This window comes from Hyla sarda, chromosome 1, assembly GCF_029499605.1.
Source record: "Hyla sarda isolate aHylSar1 chromosome 1, aHylSar1.hap1, whole genome shotgun sequence".
NCBI classification, from domain to species: Eukaryota; Metazoa; Chordata; class Amphibia; order Anura; family Hylidae; genus Hyla; species Hyla sarda.
This window is the reverse complement of record NC_079189.1, coordinates 596,110,484-596,133,180: the sequence shown is the minus strand read 5'-3', so window position 1 is coordinate 596,133,180 and position 22,697 is coordinate 596,110,484. Positions and strand designations below refer to the sequence as shown.

Sequence of the window (22,697 nt, the reverse complement as noted above, 5' to 3'; positions counted from 1 at the left end):
GACTGATCCAGACTGCGACCCACTAACTGATCTAAACAGTGACTGATCCAGACTGCGACCCACTAACTGATCTAAACAGTGACTGATCCAGACTGCGACCCACTAACTGATCTAAACAGTGACTGATGTAGACGGCGACGGGCCCACCGACTGATGTAGACGGCGACGGGCCCGCCGACTGATATATGTGGAAGTGGTCTTGGAATCCTGTGATCCTTAGTAATCATCCTCTGCAGTGACTTGCAATATTCTTCGAGGACGTTAACCTGTCATTGTATGTGCGGCCGGCGCTCTCCTCGTCACGTTATCTCCATTGTATGTACAGTGTAAACACAGGTTCCTGGAGTCAGCAGTGCATGGGTTAATACCGCTCCGTGTGCGGACAGGTGGCGGGGTCAGTGCCATACATGTAAGATGTACAGCCAAAGGCTGTCCGGGCATGCTGGGAGTTGTAGTTTTTCAACAGCTGGAGGCACCCTGGTTGGGAAGCACTGATTTAATATGTACAGGGGGTGTCCTGATAGGGGGAGATACCATTATCTCTTCTCCCCATAGAGAGCGCATGCACGCTCATCTTAGCCAAACAAGCATGTACATGGGGAGCAACACTTACCCCACTATATGACGTAGGTTATGTTCATATCTAGTTGCCCCAGTACGTCAGAGGTATATGTCGGTAACCTGTTAGAATGGTATGCCAACATGGACCATACTGGCAGCCGGCCCCTGGAGTTTAATGGACATGAAAGCCTATGTATGATGATGCCACAAAGTGTCAACTGTCCTAACTATATGGTGGAGGAATATGTTGGATTCCTCTGCCATATAGTTATGACAGATAAGAGAAGAGGTCATTTTAAATAATTTTTATTTATTTATTTTTTTTACATTTTTTCCGTAGCGGCCTATTATAAGCAATTTTTTGATTGCTTATACAGTGGCGATCAGACCACTAAACGGATGTTGGAGTGATCTCCAATGTCCACCATTATCGGCAGTGTCAGATGAAGATAGCAGCTGCGACCTTCGGGGATGGGATGGGGTCTGGCTTCTAGCGCGCATCATACTCCCTTAACCGACCCACGACATAAATGTATGTCATGGGTCGGGAAGGGGTTAATGGAAAGAGCTGCCAAAAACCTAGGCTCCATGATTAATTTCTCAGTTGACCTGGCGCCTGGGATTTGTTGAGCCCTGATTAAAGGGATTGTACGATTTTAGAAGGTAGCTTCTGCTTTCTTCTATTTTTACAGAAACAGCGCCACCCTGGACTGCTGGCTGTGTCTGGTATTGCACTAAATAGTGTCATTCACTATTTTATTTTATTTTTTGGGGGGGGGGGACAAAATGAACCTTTTTTTTATAATCTCATACTATCCTGTCTTCTTGTGGATACAGTCAGCCTCTTTTCCTGGATGGTTTTCTTTCTTTTCGAGCTCGGAGTGGCGAAGTGACTCACAGAAACTAAAGTTGTCTCGCTAAATATAGTAGCTATCTAGCTTTCTTTTTTCTTCTTCTAATATATCTTAGCTAGAGTCAAAGAAAAATAGGGTGTTGTGAACTTGTTCTCAGCATTGTGATAGTGGGAATTAGAGATGAGCGAACTTACAGTAAATTCGATTCGTCACAAACTTCTCGACTTGGCAGTTGATGACTTTTCCTGCATAAATTAGTTCAGCTTTCCAGTGCTCTGGTGTGGGCTGGAAAAGGTGGATACAGTCCTAGGAAAGAGTCTCTTAGGACTGTATCCACCTTTTCCAGCCCACTGGAGCACCGGAAAGCTGAACTAATTTATGCAGGAAAAGACATCAACTGCCGAGCCGAGAAGTTCGTGACGAATCGAATTTACTGTAAGTCCGCTCATCTCTAGTGGGAATCAATGATGCCCCCTTTATTTATTTATTTATTTATTTTTTTGGGACGCTTTTCTAGAAGCTATAGTTTGTATACTTTGCAATGCGCCCCAGATCTGTTCACTTAAAGGGGTACTCCACTGACCCAGCGTTCGGAACATTTTGTTCCGAACGCTGTGTGGGGGGCTGCGGGGTCGTGACATTACGAGGGGCAGTGGAGTACCCCCTTTTAAGGGGAACATTACATGTGGTTATCTAGAATGAGAAATTCCAGCTGCTTCATGACTATTCATCCAGCTCTCTGCAGTCAGGGGTGGCCTTGAGGCCTGAACCACGAGTTATCAGGGCGGTCCCCAGTGACTTCTTCCCACCCCACTGGCCTTGATTAATAGATTTTTTCCCTGTTCTGGTTTAGCGAGATCTATAAAATAAAGGGATGTGTGGGATTAGAATAACAGAGCTGATTTCTTATATAAACAGTGCCACCTCTGTCCTCAGGTTGTGTGTGGTATTGCAGCTCAGTTCCATTAAAGTTAATGCAGCCAAGTTGTTATACTGGAGTGTTGGCACCCCTGAAATTTTTCAAGCAAATGAAGTATTTCTCACAGAAAAGGATTGCAGTAACACATGTTTTGCTATACACATGTTTATTCCCTTTGTGTGTATTGGAACTAAACCAAAAAAGGGAGGGGAAAAAAAACAAATTGGACAAAACTCCAAAAATGGGCTGGACAAAATTATTGGCACCCTTTCAAAATTGTGGAAAATAAGATTGTTTCAAGCATGTGATGCTCCTTTAAACTCCCCTGGGGCACGTAACAGGTGTGGGTAATTATAAAAATCACACCTGAAAGCAGATAAAAAGGAGAGAAGTTCACTTAGTCTTTGCATTGTGTGTCTGTCGGTGCCACACTAAGCATGGGCAACAGAAAGAGAAGAGAACTGTCTGAGGACTTGAGAACCAAAATTGTGGAAAATATTAACAATCTCAAGGTTACAAGTCCATCTCCAGAGATCTAGATTTGCCTTTGTCCACAGTGCGCAACATTATCAAGAAGTTTGCAACCCCCATGGCACTGTAGCTAATCTCCCTGGGCGTGGACGGAAGTGAAAAATTGATGAAAGGTGTCAACCCAGGATAGTCCAAATGATGGATAAGCAGCCCCAAACAAGTTCCAAAGATATTCAAGCTGTCCTGCAGGCTCAGGGAGCATCAGTGTCAGCGCAAACTATCCGTCTACATTTAAATGAAATGAAACGCTATGGCAGGAGACCCAGGAGGACCCCACTGCCGACACAGAGACATAAAAAAGCAAGACAACATTTTGCCTAAATGAACTTGAGTAACCAAAATCCTTCTGGGAAAACGTCTTGTGGACAGATGAGTCCAAGGTAGAGCTTTTTGGTAAAGCACATCATTTTACTGTTTACCAAAAACAGAATGAGGCCTACAAAAAAAAAGAGCACAGTACCTACAGTGAAATATGGTGGAGGTTCAATGATGTTTTGGGTTGTTTTGCTGCCTCTGGCACTGGGTGCCTTGAATGTGTACAAGACATCATGAAATCTGAGGATTACCAACGGATTTTGGGTCACACTGTACAGCCCAGTGTCAGAAAGCTGGGTTTGCGCCTGAGATCTTGGGTCTTCCAGCAGAACAATGACCCCAAACATACGTCAAAAAGCCCCCAGAAATGGATGGCAACAAAGCACTGGAGAGTCCTGAAGTGGCAGCAATGAGTCCAGATCTAAATCCCATTGAACACCTATGGAGAGATCTTAAAATTGCTGTTGGGAAAAGGCGCCTTCCAATAAGAGAGACCTGGAGTAGTTTGTAAAGGAAGAGTGGTCCAACATTCCGGCTGAGAGGTGTAAGAAGCTTATTGATGCTTATAGGAAGCCACTGATTTCAGTTATTTTTTCCAAAGGGTGTGCAACCAAATATTAAGTTAAGGGTTAAGGGTGCCAATAATTTTGTCCCGCCATTTTTGGAGTTTGGTGACATTATGTCCAATTTGCTTTTTTTTCCTCCCTTTTTTTTGGTTTAGTTCCAATACACACAAAGGGAATAAACATGTGTATAGCAAAACATGTGTTACTGCAATCCTTTCCTGTGAGAAATACTTCATTTTCTAGAAAAATTTCAGGGGTGCCAACATTTACGGCCATGACTGTAGCTCTGTTTGTCTATTTCTGTCTTTATTATTATCACCATCACTAGTCTTACAGCGCCATTTGTTTTATTCCAGCACCGCTGCATCCATGTGTTTTATTGCTCTAAATTGGTCATGTGATTACATTCCTGACTTTCTGTGGACTACAGAATGACATCAACACCTACCAAGTCCCCCCCCCCCCCCCCCCCCAAGCGCCATCTTCTATCCCTATGGGGACAGGATATATAGTAGTTATACCCCTCCCCGAAGACTGTGTTCACAAATTTCATTTATTGCTGCTTTTATTTTTTTCTGTTTTTGTTGTGATTTTTCCCCAAATCTTGGAAAAAAACAGAGATTGTACGGCAATGAAAATAACAGAAACGGCTAAATCTCTGGTCACGTGGTTTACAGAGCCTATAACAAAACTGCCTATGATGAGGGCGTTTTTTTTTTTTATTTTATTTTTTTAATTTTTTTTTTATTTTTTTAAAGACAAAGTAGCGAAATTCTCACTGACACTCATAATTAAGATAGGCCCCTGGTAGGTAGGAAAAGCCCCCCCCCCCCCATTAGGTAGAAGCCCCCAGTAGGTAGGTAAGAAATCCTCCCTTATTCAGTAGACGCCCCCCGTAGGAAGGGAATTCCCCCTATTAGGTAGAAGCCCCGAGAAGATAAGTAGGTGGTGAAACCCCCAAAAGATTGGTATGTAGGGAACTCCTCTATTAGATTGAAGCCCCCAGGATGTATGTATGTAGGTAGGTAGGTAGGTAAGTAGGGAACTCCTCTATTAGGCTATGTTCAGACAGTGGAATGTGCGCACGGCAAATTTCTTTGCAGACATTCTACAGACAGTGGAGAGAGCCGGCAGAACATTCCGGCGCTAGGTTCCATTTGGAAATGCGTCCTCATAAGACAGCAATGCATTTCCGAGCAAAATTCGCAAAAAAAGCATTGAACAGGTTCAATGTATTTGCAGCCACCGCGACCAGGATTTCAGCAGCAGATGTTGCAGCTGCGGAAAGTCCGTGCGGAATATTCATGTGGAATTCCGCATTAACATTCTGCAGTGTGAACATAGCCTTAAATTGAGGCCCCTGGTAGGTAAGTAGGTAGGCAGGGAGCCTCCTATTAGTTAAATAATACAATTCCCACCTTCCCTCTCCTCCCAGGCCTCTGCATCCCCTGTTATGATAAAGGGGGTACTCCACTGGCCAACGTTCGGAAGTGAATGTTCCGAACGCCATTTTCGCACTGCGGGGGTCGGCCGCACCCTAGTGATGTCCAACCACGCCCCCTCAATGCAACTCTATGGCTGTCACGCCCCCTCCCATAAACTTACATTGAGCGGGCATGGCCGTGACGTCACGAGGGGCGTTGTGACCCCCGCAGCGCCAAAAAACAGCATTCGGAACATTCACTTCCGAACGCTGGCCAGTGGAGTACCCCCTTTAATGGTGCAGGACCTTCTCCTGCAAGTCTGAAATGAGGTCATCAGGCCGCAGGTCCTGCACAACTCCAGATAACAGAGCGAATGATGAAGAGGCCTTCGCAGTGGAGTAAGTTGCCCATAGCAACCAATCCGCTTGCTTCTTTCATTTTTGACAAGGCCTCTGCAAAATGAAAGAAGCGATCTGATTGGTTGCTATGGGCAACTGGGCAACTTTTCCTTTGCACAGGTTTTGATAAATCTCCCCCATTGTTACACTAAATTGACTTAGAATCTCTCTCTCACTCGTCTCTCAGAAATGAAAGGAATGGCGTGTCATTATTCTGGACGTGTGACAGTGTAATTATCATTAGTCACCCGAAGAGTTAATTTAAAGGGCCCACACCTTCCCCTGTCAGCCAGTGGGTGTTCAGGAACTTTCGGAGCTTAGGGTAACAATCATCTGTTTAATATGACAGATCCTCCGTCTCCTCCCTGTTTGTTAGAGATCAGAATGTATTAGGGATTTTATATGGACATCCCCCCCCCCCCAGCAGATACCTGTCAAAAGTGACTAATCCCCAACCAGTGACTAAAACTGTCTGCAGCTGACAGGGCATGCTGGGAATTGTAGTAGAGAGCCCCAAAGTCAGAATCTGCCATAAATATATAATTTAAAGGGGTACTCCACTACCCCAGCGTTGGGTGCGGGGGGTCGTGACGTCACGGCCACACTCCTAGTGGTGTCACACCACGCCCCCTCAATGCAAGTCTATGGGAGGGGGCGTGACGCCCTCCCATAGACTTGCATTGAGGGGGAGTGACGACCATCATGCCCCTCCCATAGACTTGCATTGAGGGGGAGTGACGACCATCACGCCCTCTCCCATAGACTTGCATTGAGGGGGAGTGATGACCATCATGCCCCTCCCATAGACTTGCATTGAGGGGGAGTGACGACCATCATGCCCCTCCCATAGACTTGCATTGAGGGGGAGTGACGACCATCATGCCCCTCCCATAGACTTGCATTGAGGGGGAGTGACGACCACCATCACGCCCCCTCCCATAGACTTGGATTGAGGGGGAGTGATGACCATCACGCCCTCTCCCATAGACTTGCATTGAGGGGGAGTGACGACCATCATGCCCCTCCCATAGACTTGCATTGAGGGGGAGTGACGACCATCATGCCCCTCCCATAGACTTGCATTGAGGGGGAGTGATGACTACCATCACGCCCCCTCCCATAGACTTGGATTGAGGGGGAGTGATGACCACCATCACGCCCCCTCCCATAGACTTGGATTGAGGGGGAGTGATGACCACCATCACGCCCTCTCCCATAGACTTGCATTGAGGGGACATGGTGTGACATCACTAGGGGTGTGGCCGTGACGTCACGACCCCCACACCCAGCGTTCGGAACTAAATATTTTGAATGATCTCCTGCAGCACCTGGCGTTCTAAACAAACGCCAGATTCCTGCGGCAGTGGTTGTCACGTCACCCCACGCCCCCTCCATTCATGTCTATGGGAGGGGGCATGTCAGCTGACACACCCCTTTCCATAATCGTGAATGGAAGGGGCATAACGTGACGTCACGAGGGGCGTTCCTGTAAAGTTACGATCATTGCCTCCTCCTCCGAGGGTTCTGAAGAAAATGTTTAGAACGCTGGAGTACCTGTTTAAATGGGCACTGTCACTACCAAAAAGTAGTGTAGAGACCTGTCAAAAGTTGTGATCTGTCAGGGTCTGAGTGTTTAGATTGAAACCAATAGCTAGAACTAGCCGGGAGAAGAGCGACAAAGCGAGACAAATTTAGAATAGAAGGGCATGTTCGCAGAGCGGAATGTGTGTGCGGCATTCAGCTGGAATATTCCCCATGGACATTCCACTGCAGCAGACTCCCATTCATTTCAATGGGATTCTGCTGCACTATGCAAAGGATGGAATTTCCATGGCAGATGTCTCTGCTGCGGAAATCCTGATTCCGGCGTCCGCAGAAAGAATAAACCTGTCTATTCTTTCTGCGGATTTCGCTCAGAAATGCATTGCTGTCAGACGGCGCATTTCTGAGCGGTCCTAGCGCTCGCCGGAACTTTTTAAATGTGTTTTCCGGGACACATACCTCCGTGTGAACAGTCTATAGGATTGCCTCTATCAGCTTCACTCTTCTCCCCGCTTGTTCTAACAATTGGTCGCGGTCTGAACACTCAGACCCCGACCGAAGAAAACTTTTCACATGTTTCTACAACAAGTGACAGGTACACTTTAAAATCCTGACATAATTTATAACCGTAACTGGTGTTTGTACGTGAGATCGAAATATTTCTTCATATGGCATTACTTATTAGTCACAAATAAAAATTCCAATGACCGTCAAGAAAAAAAATCTCAGGAATTTCCTCTAATAACCTGAATATTTTTTTTATTGCTGTCGCCTGTAAATGGTTAGTGCAGCAGCCCCTTATGTATCTATAAGCAGATTATTGCTGATCTATAAAATGACACCTTGGCTTTTATTTACTCATAGGGTCTGGTTTTGTGAGGTTTCTTTTATGCTTGTCATTGGAGATGAGCGAACTTACAGTAAATTCGATTCGTCACGAACTTCTCAGCTCGGCAGTTGATGACTTTTCCTGCATAAATTAGTTCAGCTTTCCGGTGCTCCGGTGGGCTGGAAAAGGTGGATACAGTCTCCTAGGAAAGAGTCTCCTAGGACTGTTTCCCCCATTTCCAGCCCACCGGAGCACCTGAAAGCTGAACTAATTTATGCAGGATAAAGTCATCAACTGCCGAGCCGAGAAGTTCGTGACGAATCGAATTTACTGTAAATTCGCTCATCTCTACTTGTCATGTTTTTCTACATTATTTACTAATATGGCGCCTTTGTTGGGAAATTGTGACAAAATGGCCTTTCCTCTGTGTCAACATTTGGCAACCCAAAACAATGTCACAATGGAAATTTCATTTCTAGTAAGTTAAAAATTTTCCCTTTTGACTTTTTTCACTCCAAAAATGTAAAATTCTACACATTACAAACAGAAAACATATTAAAAGGGAGTGGGCTGCTGGCCCAGAGATCGCAAGTAGAGATGAGCGAACTTACAGTAAATTCGATTCGTCACGAACTTCACGGCTCAGCAGTTGATGACTTTTCCTGCATAAATTAGTTCAGCTTTCAGGTGCTCCCGTGGGCTGGAAAAGGTGGATACATTCATAGGAAAGAGTCTCCTAGGACTGTATCCACCTTTTCCAGCCCATGGGAGCACCGGAAAGCTGAACTAATTTATGCAGGAAAAGTCAGCAACCGCCAAGCTGAGAAGTTCGTGACGAATCGAATTTACTGTAAGTTCGCTCATCTCTAATCGCACGGTTCCCCAGCGATCAGACCTTGTTTTTCGGCAGAGTACCTTTTTAAAGAGTAGCTGTCACCAAATAAACTTTTCTAAACTAACTCAGGCTATTTTCCCTAAGTACTCCTAACACTACTCAGAGCTTTAAAAAGCTGTGTATCTTACCTTTATTCTTGCTCACATAGTGCAATCTTCCAGCAGGAGAAAGTGGGCATTTCCCAGCAGACATGACATCACTGAAGTCTGCTGGGGGACCACTTCCTCCCTCACATGGTTGCAGTACTTTGATGTATAGAAGACCTCAGGCTCTGTGCAGCTGTCAATCAAGCTCAGTGAGAAACACTTCCTGAGTTTGGACTCCTGTCAGGCTGGGAGGAGACCAAACTCACTGTATTAATTGTGGCAGGGAACAGAACAGAGCCACCTAGTGGCCATTTTTTTCTATTACATTTTAAACATATTTATGTTGATAATTTTAAAAGCAAGTGCATGGGAAAGTGTCTGCTAATTACACATGGAACACTATATTAAACATTTAATTTGGTGACAAGTACTCTTTAAGTTGTGGGATTTTTTCTGACCATCTATTTCTTGGTTTGATGGTTTGTCAGTATAGTTAAAGGGGTACTCCGGTGAAAACCTTTTTTCTTTTAAATCAACTGGTGCCAGAAAGTTAAACATATTTGTAAATTACTTCTATTAAAAAATCTTAATCCTTCCAGTACTTATTAGCTGCTGAATGCTACGGATGAAATTCTTTTCGTTTTGGAACACTGATGACATCACGAGCACAGTGCTCTCTGCTGACATCTCTGTCAATTTTAGCAGCCATGCATAGCAGATGTATGCTAAGGGCAGCATGGTGGCTCAGTGGTTAGCACTGCTGCCTTGCAGTGCTGGGGACTTGGGTTCAAATCCCACTAAGGACAACAATAAATAAAGCGTTATTATTATTATTATTATTATTATTATTATAACGTCAGCAGAGAGAACTGTGCTCGTGATGTCATCAGGGAGCATTCCAAAAAGAAAAGAATTTCCTCTGTAGTATTCAGCAGCTAATAAGTACAGGAAGGATTAAGATTTTTTAATAGAAGTAATTTACAAATATGTTTAACTTTCTACCACCAGTTGATTTAAAAGAAAAAAGGTTTTCACCGGAGTACCCCTTTAAGACATATGCAGGGTTTGTATGCTAATTTGAAGTCACTCCCCTTTGGTAAGGTTTCTGGTAGTTTTGTCGGGACGCTCGGAGATTTCTGGCGCATGTTGTCTATTCAAGGTCGCAATAATGCCGCACTAAACGTGCGACAAAAGTTCCCTAAAGACAAGTGGGATTCGTATTATGAGATAAGGTCTGTAGGGGTGTATATCATTTTTACTTGTTGTCCGTTTCTTTTTACCTGTGTCTTTTTTTTAATTATTATTTTACTTTTGGTTTTTACGGACGTGGCAAATTTATCATTTGGCGCTTGTCTTTTAGTAATTTTGGCACATACCATATTCTTCCTTTTTGGTATGTATGTGTGTGTGTGTTCCATGTCACAATATTGTTGGCGGTGACTTGCCTCAAACATGCATCAAAAACAGGCAAATTAGGGCCAAAATACAATTGACGCAAATTGATAAATTACTGACCACCGCAAAAATCAAACACAGGACCTTCAAAAGGTGAGAATGTGCCTAATATTGGTGCAAAAAATTTGCCTAATATTGGTGCAAAAAATTTGCCTAATATTGGTGCAAAAAGACACTGCGCCAAAGAAACACACAAAAAAAAAACACAAATCTGTTGATCAATACCCCCCCCCCCCCCCATTGTGATTTTGTTGGATTCCTCCATGACATCCAGACCCCCTATAGTCCTGTGAAGTGAGGGGCTTACTCCCCCCCCCCGTCATGGAGTTTCGGGAAGTGCAGTGCCTTTGTCTTATCTGTAAAGCTATGGCCACTGGCACAGAATGGCATCCCTGCCTACCAGCCTCCTGAGCTCAGGCATGCCCAGGCACCAGGCCAGCGTCTGCAGGATATGAATACATGTGGGTCTTTATTGAGAAAACTAGTATGTTCCTGATCAAGGGATTAAATGTTCCTGAATTGTGACTGGTACACTGGGTTTACATGCTGTCTGGGTATCTGTCTCTTCCATCCCATGTGTCTCTTGACCTATCTTATTCCCCGCAGAGCTTTTCCCCTTGTCTTGCCTGTATATGGACCCTCTCCTGCAGAGTATCCAATGTTGTCTTTGTGCTCGGGCCTACAGAGCTTTCAGTCATCCCTCCTTACGTGACTCCCTCATGCAGAACATCCATCTTACACAGGCCTGTCTTGAAGGTTTTCGGCTAGAGGCAGAACTGTGGAGGTAGCAACAACACAAGGGCCCTGGTGTCTGAGGGAGCCCGTAGGCCCAGCGTTATGAATGACACGGGAGCCGCTGGCCCTGGTCTTGATTTCTTGATTTTTTTGCATTGAGGCCTAGGAGTTTTAAAGGAGTAGTCCAGTGGTGAACAACTTATCCCCTATCCTAAGGATAGGGGATAAGTTGCAGATCGCGGGGAGTCCGACCGCTGGGGCCCCCTGCGATCTCCTGTACGGAGCCCCGACAGCCTGTGGGAAGGGGGCGTGTCGACCTCCGCACGAAGCGGCAGCCGACACGCCCCCTCAATACAACTCTATGGCAGAGCCGAAGCGCTGCCTTCGGCAATCTCCGGCTCTGCCATAGAGATGTATTGAGGGGGGTGTGTCTGGCCCCCATACAGAGAGATCGCAGGGGGCCCCCGCGATCTCAAACTTATCCCCTATCCTTAGGATAGGGGATAAGTTTTTCACCACTGGACTACCCCTTTAAGTTACCTCTCTGAACTCAAAGCGTTCTTAAAGGGGTACTCCCACCCTAGACATCTTATCCCTTATCCAAAGGATAGGGGATAAGATGTCTGATCGCGGGGGACCCCAGCATTATTGCATGCGGCACCCACCTGTTTTTTCACCGGAACCGGTGGAGGGTCTGAGTCGCGACTATGGGAACGGAGGTCCATGATGTCAGGACTCCGCCCCTGTGTGACGTCATGCCCGTCTCCTCAAAGCAAGTCTATGGGAGGGGGCGTGACGTCAGAACTCCGCCCCCGTGTGACATCACGCCCGTCCCCTCAATGCAAGTCTATGGGAGGGGGCGTGACGGGGGTGTGCCAGAAAAACTGCTTTTTTCTGTGTTTATGCTCCATATCCACCATAAGGTGATTTTTAGTATGTACCTGGCAGACAGTAATGGACATGCTTAGGAAGGATCTGCGCTTGTCTTGGGGATAAATGGCTATGTTGTGAGATTACCATAACACTGTGGCTAGCTTTTTGTGAACTGGTATTTCCTGTTTTGAGTTTTTCTTTTGACTACAAATCCCATAATTTGATTTTCCTCCCTTCCACACATCAGCCACCCACCCATTGAAACATAAATGAGCTGCATCCATTCAAAAGACCTGTGGTTTTCAATCAGGGTGCTTACAACTGTTGCAGATTGATCTCTCCCCACCAAGCAATCGCTCCACCCATTGAAGCAGACAGGCTCCCTGTCATCAGCTGACTAGTGATGTCAGGTCTCGGCCGCATTGCAAGCTGGGAAAAATCTGAGACAACAGTCATTTTGTATGCTGTTAAAAATAAATATTGGGGTGAAAATCACAGAAAAATTGTGAGAAAACCGTCACACACAGGTACAGACACTATATTATGAACTACACTAACTTTACAGCCCCTGTAGCATAGTCAAATAAAAAATTCCCCTTTAAAACATAATACATATGTTCTCCAAATTAACATACAACCAGAGCTTCTGAATACTCCTAAACTCACCAGTGATTCGAGGCCCCATTGATGCCCAGCTGTTGCAAAACTACAACTAGTTGTAGTTTTGCAACAGCTGGAGGCACCCTGGTTGGGCAGGAGCCCCACTTCATGGTGGACCATCCTGCGGAGCTTCCAGTCTTCCATACTTACCTCAAAAATAATTCACTTTTTTTTTTTGCGTCCGGATTGCGTCCGACAATACTGGTTTGACCGTAGGGCTTGCTGACCCTGTTGTTTGAGGTCACCAAATCGGTGGTCAAGCGTTACATGTAAAACCGGCCTTAGAGATGAGTCCTTTCTAATGTGTGCCCATTGTTGCTATGGCAACTGCAGGTTCCATAGTTGTATCCATATATACCAAGGGGTCTGACCCATTGCCCTCTTTATTCGGACGCCGTCCTTCCTATATGGCGCGGACGTAGCTGTTGGACGATCCTTGTGTCTCGGGGGGGGGGGGGGGGGGACGGGGGACGCCTGCTCCATGAATTTAGTCTCCTGTTCACGGCAGCAGAATTCCTGACCTCTATATATAGGAGTGCCTGTGCCATTTATTGCTCTACATTTACGTGTATATAACTGGAGGTGATCATGTGACATATGGGGGAGGGTTACCCTTTATAACCGTTATAGAAGGTGATTACTCTATATACTGGTCGTCGCCCATTTTGCTGATAGGTTAAAGGGGTATTCCAGGAAAAATAAAAAATTTTATATATCAACTGGCTCCAGAAAGTTAAACAGATTTGTAAATTACTTCTATTAAAAAATCTTAATCCTTTCAGTACTTATGAGCTGCTTAAGTTAAGGTTGTTCTTTTCTGTCTAAGTGCCCTCTGATGACACGTGTCTCGGGAACCGCCCAGTTTAGAAGCAAATCCCCATAGCAAACCTCTGCTAAACTGGGCGGTTCCCGAGACTCGTGTCATCAAAGAGCACAGAAAAGAACAACCTTAACTTCAGAAGCTCATAAGTACTGAAAGGATTAAGATTTTTTTTAATAGAAGTAATTTACAAATCAGTTTAACTTTCTGGGGCCAGTTGATATATAGATATATATATATATATATAAATCCTGGATAACCCCTTTTAATAGTCACTCGCGCCCATTGTAATGTAGGTATGAGGTAATGGGGGGGGTTGAAATTTTTTATTTTTTTTAACCCCCGGGCAATGGATGCGCGAAACACTTTTACTTGCTTTTCAATGGGCTAAGAATGTGAGCGCAGGGGTTATGGTGGAGATGGGTATTAGCTGTAGCAACATGAAGAAGAAAGCCTTCTATAGCCTGATTTCGTGTACATACCCCAACCTATCCCAAAGTCATCTGTCAATGGGGAAGGCAATAAATGTTAATTCATTGGGGTACTGATCAGTGAGACCCCCAACAATATCTAGTTTTCCAGCCAGGGTGCCTACAGCTGTTGCAAAACGACAACTCCCAGCATGCCCAGACAGCCTTCGGCTGTCCGGGCATGCTGAGAGTTGTTGTTTTGCAACAGCTGTAGGCACCCTGGTTGGAAAATGCTGCTTTACTCCAATGTACCTCGACCAAGAACACAATGTACATGCTTGGCCTCTGCTCTATATAACACTCCACTGTGGATCGGTGCTTTATTTCCTGTTACTGATATATTGCCAACGCATTACAAAGCAATGTATGAAACGCTGTCCATATTTATAGGTGAAGGATAGATTGTAATAGCTGGAATACCCCTATAAGGCCTATGCTGACTGGTGGGGTCACTGTGTATATTTACTGATCCTGTACTGATCCTGAGTTATATCCTGTATTATACTCCAGAGCTGTACTCACTATTCTGCAGGTGAGGTCACTTTGTACATACATTACATTACTTATCATGTACTGATCCTGAGTTATATCCTGTATTATACTCCAGAGCTGTACTCACTATTCTGCTGGTGAGGAAACTGTGTACATACATTACATTACTTATCCTGTACTGATCCTGAGTTATATCCTGTATTATACACCAGAGCTGTACTCACTATTCTGCTGGTGAGGTCACTTTGTACATACATTACATTACTTATCCTGTACTGATTGTCAGGATCCGGGTACTGTGAGGACACTGGAGGGGGATCCTCTGTGTCAGTGAGGTGATGACGTGGGCTGTTCCAGGGGAACGGAGTCTAAGGGGTTACTGGTATTCACCAGAGCCCGCCGCAAAGCGGGATGGACTTGCTGCGGCAGGTAACCCCCAGGTCCTTCCACCCGATAGCGACTCAACCCCGACTGACTGCTGAGACAGGCGCAGTACAAGGGATTAGGCAAGAGCAAGGTCGGACGTAGCAGAAGGTCAGGGCAGGCAGCAAGGATCGTAGTCAGGGGCAACGGCAGGAGGTCTGGAACACAGGCTAGGAACACACAAGGAAACGCTTTCACTGGCACAATGGCAACAAGATCCGGCAAGGAAGGGAAGGGGAAGTGAGGTTATATGGGGAAGTGAGGTTATATAGGGAAGTGCACAGGTGATTTCACTAATTAGAACCAGGCGCCAATCAGCGGCGCACTGGCCCTTTAAATCGCAGAGAGCCGGTGCGCGCGCGCCCTAGGTAGCGGGGCCGCGCGCGCCGGAACTGTACAGACGGGGAACGAGTCTGGTAAGCGGGCTGGGATGCGAACCGCGAGCGGGCGTGTCCCGCATCGCGGATCGCATCCCTGCTAGGGACATTATCGCAGCACTCCCGGTCAGCAGGTCTGACCGGGGCGCTGCGAGCGCTCCGGGGAGGAGCGGGGACCCGGAGCGCTCGACGTAACACTGATCCTGAGTTATATCCTGTATTATACTCCAGAGCTGTACTCACTATTCTGCTGGTGGGGTCACTGTACATACATAACATTACTTATCCTGTACTGATCCTGAGTTATATCCTGTATTATACTCCAGAGCTGTACTCACTATTCTGCTGGTGAGGTCACTGTGTACATAAATTACATTACTTATCCTGTAAAGATCCTGAGTTATATCCTGTGTTATACCCCAGATCTGTACTCACTATTCTGCTGGTGAGGTCACTGTGTACATACATTACATTACTTATCCTGTATTATACCCCAGATCTGTACTCACTATTCTGCTGGTGGGGTCACTGTACATACATTACATTACTTATCCTGTATTATACTCCAGAGCTGTACTCACTATTCTGCTGGTGGGGTCACTGTGTACATACATTACATTACTTATCCTGTATTATACCCCAGATCTGTACTCACTATTCTGCTGGTGGGGTCACTGTACATACATTACATTACTTATCCTGTATTACACTCCAGAGCTGTACTCACTATTCTGCTGGTGGGGTCACTGTGTACATACATTACATTACTTATCCTGTAAAGATCCTGAGTTACCGTATATCCTGTAAATCTTTTATTAAAATTTTAAACATTACAATAAATAATTACAAAATATAGACATACCATATCTGATAGAACAAATCAATATAATGAATCATAAAACCAACACCATAGCATAAAAAACACCGGTCCACCCCACACTCATTCCTCCACACAACAAAGAGGCTTTTCAGCCACACAAACCCCTAAAGCTCACGTTCAGTGACTGCAAGCCCTATATTACCGTATACCTACAGCACAAAACAAAAAGACTAATGTGTCCGCATCAGCCCACCACTAGGGAGACAACAGGCTAAGGCACTTTAACCCCTTAAGGACTCAGGGTTTTTCCGTTTTTGCACTTTAGTTTTTTCCTCCTTACCTTTTAAAAATCATAACCCTTTCAATTTTCCACCTAAAAATCCATATTATGGCTTATTTTTTGCGTCGCCAATTCTACTTTGCAGTGACATTAGTCATTTTACCCAAAAATGCACGGCGAAACGAAAAAAAAAATCATTGTGCGACAAAATCGAAAAAAAAACGCCATTTTGTAACTTTTGGGGGCTTCCGTTTCTACGCAGTGCATATTTCGGTAAAAATTACACCTTATCATTATTCTGTAGGTCCATACGGTTAAAATGATCCCCTACTTGTATAGGTTTGATTTTGTCGCACTTCTGGAAAAAATCATAACTACATGCAGGAAAATTTATACGTTTAAAAATGTCATCTTCTGACCCCTATAACTTTTTTATTTTTCCACGTACAGGGTGGTATGAGGACACATTTTTTGCGCCGTGATCTGAAGTTTTTATCGGTATGATTTTTTTTTTTGATCTGACTTTTTGATCACTTTTTATTCATTTTTTTAATGGTATAAAAAGTGACCAAAATACGCTTTTTTGGACTTTGGAATTTTTTTGCGCGTACGCCATTGACCGTACGGCTTAATTAATGATATATTTTTATAGTTCGGACATTTACGCACGCGGCGATACCACATATGTTTATTTATTTTTTTTTTTTACACTGTTTTATTTTTTTTATGGGAAAAGGGGGGTGAATCAAACTTTTATCAGGGAAGGGGTTAAATGACCTTTATTAACACTTTTTTTTTTTGCAGTGTTATAGGTCCCATAGGGACCTATAACACTACACACACTGATCTCCTATGCTGATCACTGGCAGTCATTCGTCGATCGGACACCGAGGAGGCAGGTAAGGGCCCTCCCGGTGTCCGATCAGCTGTTCGGGACGCCGCGATTTCACCGCGTCGGTCCCGAACAGCCCGATTGAGCAGCCGGGTCACTTTCAGTTTCACTTTAGAAGCGGCGGTCAGCTTTGACCGCCGCTTCTAAAGGGTTAATATCGCACATCGCCGCGATCGGCGATGTGTGGTATTAGCCGCGGGTCCCGGCCGTTGATGAGCGCCGGGACCCACGCGATTAGTGCAGGATCGCGGCGCGATCCCACTTCATATCGCGGGAGCCGGCGCAGGACGTAAATATACGTCCTGCGTCGTTAAGGGGTTAAAGGCAGAGCCCCTCCACAGACAAGAGGCCCTGCCAGCACCCTAATCTCCCACATCCCCAGACCCCACCGACTAATAACCTTCAGAACCGGGGTAGCGTAAGCCGGGAGATGTCCGTGTGGTGTACGAAGATCCTTCACTTGCCCTCCTGTCTCCCATTCCTGGAAGAAAGGCCGAAACCATCACCTACAGGAGGATACCCACGGAGGAGCCCTCTCTTTCCAGAGGTTTGCAATATTGGCCTTAAGAAAGGTATTCACTAGGAATATCATGGGGTTGACCATATACAACCCCCCTAGTCTCCTCGTACAGTAAGTAACCTCCCTCTTCACTAGGTTCAGTCTATTCCCCCATAACATTTGGAAGAACACACTGTAGACCCGGGTCCAGAGAAGTTCTGGCAACATGCATACGCTGCCCAGATATATCAGTAAAGGGAGCAGAAATGTTTTGATAAGGTTAACCCTTTCCTGGAGGGTCAAAGACCAACCCTTCCACTGATCCACCTTCTGAGTGACGATCTTAAGCCTGATGTCCCAGTTTTTGTTTGGGGTAATCCCCATGGCCAAATTCGATACCCCTTCCAGTGGCCAGCCCTACCCTGCTCCACAGCCTCTCTGACATGGAGCACAGCACTAAATGTACTGTGGCCCGGAACAGAGCAATGCTGAGCCCCCGAAAAGAGTCAGGTTGCAAACTCCACCAGCCGGGTAAACAGCACCTTTGCCAGAATCTGTCCGCACTGAGAAGCGATATGGGATGCCAATTCTCAATGCAGGATGGGTTTTTACCCTTTGACCTCCTCATTGACTTCGACAGAGTGCCCGGGGATAGACACTCATTAAATTCCTCGGTCAAGAGGAGAACCAAAGTGTCCTTTAAAGGTCTTAGAACTCAGATGTTAAGCCATCTGGACCGGGTGACTTCTTGAGGGCAAGCCCATCAATAGCCATCCAGACTTCCTCTTCCCAGATCATCTCTATCAAAACGTCAAGAGAGGGGTCTACTCCTGGTTCAGGGACAGTTTCAGCCAAGAAAGCTGATGCCTTTTATCGATCTAGATCCTTCCTTCCCATGAGGTGCGAGTAAAAGGATCTGACTACCTCCAGGATCCCTGATCTGGACCTTTTCAAGGATCCTGTACTATCAGTAAGGTAGTCTCAGGACTGATTATTCGCTGACATCTTGCAGTTTCTGTAAGGGTCGGGCGAGCGGTACTTCCCGTTATCCCTCTCAAAAACCAAAGATGCGTGCCTATCGTACTGGCACTTCATCAGCAAGGACTTCACTCTGGAGATATCCTCTCGGCTACCTCCAGTCGAGACAAGGTTCTCAAGATCCTTCCTAAGGACCTGGTACAAGTGGTACCTGTTTAGGCTTCTGAGAGCTGGCGGAAGAATCTCGCAACCCTTTTTTTTTTTTTGAAGATCTCCCACCACTCTGACTTACTGCTACAAAGGCTCAGCAATGGTACCTGGCTCTGAAGAAAATCCTCAAAGGACTGTCTTATCTCTGCTTCTTACAAGAGAGACTAATTGAGCTTCCAATAGCCCCTGCCCATCCGGGGGGTCTCGGTAACATTCTGTAAAAACTAAATTAAACAGTGATCGGAGAACTCCACCTCAACAACAGACACTGCTGAAGAGAAAGCTTCCTCCTTTAAATAAAACCTGTCAATTCTGGACCTACAACTACCCCTATGATAGGTGAATCCCACGTGGCCTGGGGTGTGCCAGATGTGGACTTCCACCAGACAAGCCTCACTCGCCATGCTATTAAAGGCGACGCTATCATAAGTCAGCTTGTCTTTGGAACCTCCTCTGTCTTGTGGCCTTGTGACAGCATTAAAGTCCCCTCCAAAGACCACCTGCCGACTTGTAGAAAGATAGGGCTTAAAGGACATCTGCAGCGTTACAAACACTTATCCCCTATCCTCAAGATAGGGGATAAGTGTTTGATCGCAGGGGGTCCGAACGCTGGGACCCCCTGTGATCTCCTGTACGGGGCCGCAGCTGTCCCGTGCAGGGGGCGTGCCAGCCGCAGCATGACGTTGCAGCCGGCACGCCTCCTCCATACATCTCTATGGGAGAGGCGGGGAGGCACAAATGCATCCCCCATAGAGCTATATGGGGACGGGGAGGAGACGGTGCGTCACCGTTGACCTCTAGGTCGAGGCTACGCGCCTTAGCGCTCACCATGAGCGCTAATGGCGGCACCCCGTTAGGGAGATCGGGGGGTCCCAGCGGTCGGACCCCCCGTGATCACTTATCCCCTATCCTGTGGATAGGGGATAAGTGTAATGCCGCTGCAGTTGTCCTTTAATCCTCATAAAGAGACCCTTCTGGTCCCACTTAAACTGTGGGCAGTAGATGTTTATAAGACAAAGTTCTTGTCCCTTCATGAGGACATCGAAGATCAGGCGCCTCCCCATTTCTAACTCGATAACCCGTCGGCATTCTACCGCTGTGGTAAAAAGGACCGCCACTCCGCTATACGGCTCTGCGCTATACGCAAGAGACCAGTAGGAGGGCCCATTCCTCCAATCTCTTTTAGCCTTATAAGCCTGGCCTCCTTCAAAAATAAAATATCAGCATTAATATGTGCAAAACAGTCATAGGCTGTAAATCGAGCCGAATCTGACTTCTGGCAACATTAATGGATGCCAGAGTCAACGGAGAGGGTGCTACCATTGAGGGTGATTGAGTTAGACAGCTTTCTTCTTCAGGATCAGAAGTCACCTCAGTTGGCCTATGTTCCTGTGACTCCTGAACCTTCCTATCCCTTTGACGCTTCTTGAGATGCCTCAGTTGGGCAGGCATCTTCTGCTTATTCACTGGCCCCTGCACCCCTTCAACCCCGCCAGCCGTCACCCCAGCAGAATCCACCTAAGTCACCACACAGGTGACACCTAATCTCCGCACAAAATGTAGCGAGATGGCCTATTTCCCCACACAGAGTGCACTTCTGCACTGTGCAATTGGCACTAAAATGTATGGGGTCAGATTATGGATGAATGAATAACGCTGCACTCACCACGCTTTTCTTAGTCTGCAAAAAATGTCCTCTTTATTCTAAGCAGGTAAAATCATGTCGACAGGTACAGCAGGAGAGCGGGGAACACACATGCGGGGGGAATATTAGATTGCGACGGACCGTTGCGTGCCCTCAGCACTTCATCAGGCCACCCAAAATGTGTGGGGTCGCCACATCTGTGACAGAGCTTCGGCTGACCCTGGTAGAAGATCTGGATACGATCTCTTCCTAGGAAGGTTGCAGATGGTATATGGGTAACGGTGTTTCCTGAACACCTAAGCTTTACCATAAACATCCAGGCCCCTGACCAGATGCCATATTAATCTCTGTTCTCTTTTGGGACCTCCACCACCAATACAAAAGAGAGATTCGTTACGGGTTAAAACGGTCACTTTCTTGACATTGTTTTGGTGAAACACAGCCTGAATGGCAAAGTCTCGCCAGCCAGGCTCGTTCTTTACAAGCTCATAATTCGACCAGAAGAACTCAAGCCCCTTCGGCTGAAGAAAGTCGATATCAAACTCTGGTACCATAAGGATGTATCAAGGCGTAGATGTCAGCTGCCTTTAAAGCCCAACCTCAGCAGAAGCTCAACAACTTTAGATCTTGGAGGACATGTATCACTGCCTCTCCACCTCAGCCGGACCACATTCCTTCGGAGACCACCTGGCCCAGCTGTTGAGAGGGACCACACAGTATTCCCCCACCCCCACCCTTTCCTCTCGGAAGGTTGAAAAACCATGTCACTCTATCCAGAAGGATAGATCAACCTCCCTACCATCTACATTGATTGATCTCTCCCCTCTCCTTAAGGCCCTTAGGAGACGCTGCTACAAATTGCTCTGCCCAGAGCCAGAAGATGAGGAAGGTGCCCCCCTCCACCCAGCGGCGACATTTTTGAAGCTGCGTACCACTGCTGCCACCGATGGGGGTGCAACTGGACCAGACCCTACTTCCACTAATCTGTACCCTTCACCAGCCTCCTCCACATAATCAATACTCAAACCATTATTACCTGTTTTAGCTGATGTCCCCCCCCATACCTCCACCCGTGCTACAGCCCAAACCACCATTTAAAGCCCCAGACATATTTTTATTAACAGATACATTTTCCAACACATCCACTCCTTAATTCTCTCCAACATTAACCTTCTCATTCATACTGGCTGGACCAGTGCGTTCTGGTGCAGATAGTGTACCATCAGCACTGGGTTCCAGACCTGGAGCCACTGCCACAGGATAGGTCACCGGTCCCTTATACAAGGACCGGGAAGCCTGCCTAGCCTGTTTTATTAGCGGCCCCAGCCCTGTTTTTACTGGTACCCTCCGTCTCTTCAGTACTGGAGTTTTTTGCTCCTGAGCACCACTGATCCGGATAAGCGGTGCCAATTCAAAATAAAGGTTTATGTCCAGTCTTTCTGGGAGGCGAATGCATCTTAGCCCTGGCAGCTCTTTCACAATGACACCGCTGCTCCAAAGGAACAACAGTGCCAAAGGAACTCGGAGCCACCGGAGCTCCCGTTGCCGACGCACAAAGCCGCAGTGTGCCAGAGCCTTTACTGCCCATCGCTGGGCCAATATCACTGTCCGACCACTGAGCCGATACATTGGCTGCTCCACCACTGTTACTGCAAACAGCCACGGAGCTCACCGCCACACTAGACTCCATACTCTTTTCATTCTCCTGCACTGAATCCACAGCAGAACTCAGGCCGGGCTTAGAAATGGGGTTCACACAGTGAGCTGACCCTGTGGCCAGTCCGGGGGGCTCAGGGAGGGGGGTATATGCAGATGCTACCTGCTCCTGGAGCTTGGTCTTCTTTGGCTTCTTCTTTTTCCTTCCCCCAGGTGCCTCCTCTGGAGGTGACCTGGGGACTCAAGGAGCTGGATCTGGGCCAACATCACCCCTCCCCGGTGACTGGTGCTGCTCTCATCCCCTGAACTGCCAGAGGACATTGCCACTTGCTCTGCAGGGAGCCCACTGCATGGAGTCAGATGTTGCAGACCCCTGGGTGGATTAGGCTCAGAATTATTGTGTCTCCTTCCTCCTCCATCTGTGGCTGAAGCCCCCTCAGCTGTCTCTGCTTCTCTCTCTCCATTGTTTCAAAGTGGTCATCATTTAAACGT

General features: G+C 46.5%; 1 protein-coding gene across 6 annotated transcripts in view; it reads left to right on the top strand.

Moving 5' to 3' along the window:
* ATOSB (atos homolog B) overlaps window positions 1–22,697 on the top strand; it is an 82,163-nt gene that overhangs the window by 5,079 nt on the left and 54,387 nt on the right. Inside the window, exon 1 of one of the 6 annotated variants that reach the window (XM_056547036.1) lies at window positions 5,099–5,109. The exons of the other annotated variants lie outside the window; for them this stretch is intronic. The gene's annotated coding sequence lies outside the window, so the exon portion shown is untranslated. Of the gene's footprint in view, window positions 1–5,098; window positions 5,110–22,697 lie in introns of those variants that run through there. 6 annotated transcript variants of the gene reach the window in all.